Raw genomic sequence first — 2749 nt, 5'->3', positions numbered from 1 at the left:
GATATGTACCTGTGATTCATAGATCATTTTCACCCATGACTGGATCTGTGAATCATTAAAGGGTCGTCATTTAACTAGTAACAGTAGGCAAAATGGGCAATCATTACCATACACTGCCAATCTAGAGCTATGATTTTTGATAAATCATCGACAAAATGCTAAATTGACCCAATTGATTATTGATGTATGTGCCCCTTTAGACAAGCAGTTGCGCAATGAGCGCTAGAAGTTTCCCCTCCCCCTTCAGAGCTCTCATTGACTACCTGATAAACACATCCTCTTATCTCCCACAGCAAACCAAGCCCCCTCTCCCTCCCTCACAGGAGGAGACGGTCCTGAACAGGGTCCTCCACGCAACCCTCCCTCCCTCTTTTTAAGCAGAAGGTCTCGAATTGAGGCCAGCCGCTTAGCATGGCACAAAACTGTCCATTTTTTTTTAGCAATACTAGTTGAACACTAAATCATATTAGTCGGTGGCTGAAGTGAGCAGATTGCCAAATTCCAGATTAAAGGGTCTTTTTAAGCTTGAGATCGAGATAAAGTGTACGAAGATAAAGAACCAGCTCCTGTCATTTTTCAAACCCAGCCTGTGACATGTCAGGTAGGAGCTGATTGGCTGGTACTTTATCTCTGTCCACTTTATCTCCATGCAAAAGAAAAAGAGGGATGTTCCGCACTAGTAAAAAATAGCAGACAAAACCTTATTACAAAGTAAAATAGCTATACCTATACTGTGATTGCACAGCTGATTTGTTTTTAGGACAAATATATACACTTTACGCAGTTTGAACAGCATTAATACAAATTGAAACAGCTGACACAAAAAGGGTTGTTTTGTTATATTTGTCTTTCCCTTCTGTTTGTAGAGATTCTTTTTCAATACTGATGGTGCTAAATTAGGTCTATAATTAGAGAATCTGCTTTTAGGACAAATTTACTAACCTGACAGCTTGAAAACTAACTACAATCCTCTTCATAATTAATTGTATTTGATTGATTTCAATCAGCCACACCTGGTCGCTGTGCATATATTTACAAGTTATTGCCCTCTCCTTTTTCTTTTCTTCTATACCCAATTCATGCCTTATTGGCATTTATTGCTATCATTTTTTTCTTTCCTTGCACTCTTGCACCGATGTGCTCTCTCATCCAGTTCCTTCACCACGGTGGTGGTGATTAATGTTTGTGGAAGCCCCCATTCTGGACAGCAGAAGCACATTTCTGTTTACCAGGAATAAGTACTCACTCATCCAACCGTTTACGGCCATACTCCACAGGAGACGCCTAATCTCGTCTGATCTTGGAAGCAAAGCTCTGGAAGGCCTGGTCAGTACTTGTTTGGGAGACTGCCAAGGAACACCAGGTGCAGTAAACTTGGTTGGAAAGCAGCAGGAACAATCCTCTAAAAAAAAATTTCTCCTCTTTCAATAGAAAGAACTGATTTATTATTATTATTATATGCTTCACATATGAATGTCCATATCTTTTCACAAATCTGCTGTGTCTTTAAAATCACTTCTTTATGATTCAATCCACTATCTGTTGGTTATCATTAATTAATTTTTCATTAACTCAGCAGATTATACACTCTTGTCTAATCTGCTGCATTAAAATGCCTATGGTGACACTACTGTCAGACATTTATACAGAAGGTGGTTCAACACCATACTAGGCAACAAACCTTTCAATCCAATGGTGCTTAGATTAACTCACGGGATATCATCACAGGAGACTCCAGCTATCTACCTGTTGATAGTGGACATATGTTAAGCTACTCCTGCAATTATATAATAAATATTCATCTTTTGCGGTATTTACTGTTTATTAATTTGAAATTACCTGGGTATTTATATTTGTGTTTGGAATACCTTATCTTGTCTGTCACACTATGGGGGTAATTCCAAGTTGATCGCAGCAGGAAAGTTTTTAGCAGTTGGGCAAAACCATGTGCACTGCAGGGGAGGCAGATATAACATGTGCAGAGAGAGTTAGATTTGGGTGTGGTGTGTTCAAACTGAAATCTAAATTGCAGTGTAAAAACAAGCAGCCAGTATTTACCCTGCACAGAAATGAAATAACCCACCCAAATCTAACTCTCTCTGCAAATGTTATATCTGCCCCCCCTGCAGTGCACATGGTTTTGCCCAATTGCTAACAAACTTGCTGCTGCGATCAACTCAGAATTACCCCCTATATTTTAAATGATTCATAATAAAGGTTACATTTTACTGTCTAATTTTTTCAATAAGAGTGCCCCAGCATAGAGTCTTTCTTTTCCCTTCTTGATTTTTTCACTTTATCTCCATCCAAGGCTTAGTAAATAGACCCCTAACTTTTAAATGTGTTTTAGCTGTATGGAAGGCCCAGACTTTGGTCTAATCAGCCATAAAACGAAGATTCTGAAGACCTGTATATTAAAGTCCTGCTTTACACATTTCTGTTATCTTTACAGTTGCAGAATCTTAAATCAAATGGCAAGGGTGATCTACTTTAAAATACCTACATTTATTAGCGCTACATTTCTATATATCCTCTGTGCTAGGGCTGGCCATCGAACATCCAATGTTAAAAAAAAATGTTTTAACTTAGTGCAACTCCCCTCCGTAAAGTCCTGTCCTCAGGCTCTAACTGGCCTGCAGCCCAGATCATAAAAGAGCAGGGATGACCATAAGTTGGTGAAACCATCTATGGTTCACCTGTGAATGGATATATACCATTGAGGTAACCACCGATGACCAACCCTACACTG

The 2749-nt window shown here is 39.1% G+C and overlaps 1 pseudogene; it reads left to right on the top strand.

Annotated features, from left to right (window-relative positions):
• The first annotated feature begins 1256 nt into the window (after positions 1 to 1256).
• LOC134912521 (5S ribosomal RNA) lies at positions 1257 to 1375 on the top strand (annotated as a pseudogene).
• Positions 1376 to 2749: the final 1374 nt, after the last annotated feature.

The sequence above is a fragment of the Pseudophryne corroboree genome, chromosome 4 (genome assembly GCF_028390025.1).
Source record: "Pseudophryne corroboree isolate aPseCor3 chromosome 4, aPseCor3.hap2, whole genome shotgun sequence".
In the NCBI taxonomy this organism is placed as follows: Eukaryota; Metazoa; Chordata; class Amphibia; order Anura; family Myobatrachidae; genus Pseudophryne; species Pseudophryne corroboree.
Note: the sequence above shows the minus strand (reverse complement) of the source record. Positions and strands in the feature narration are given on the sequence as shown.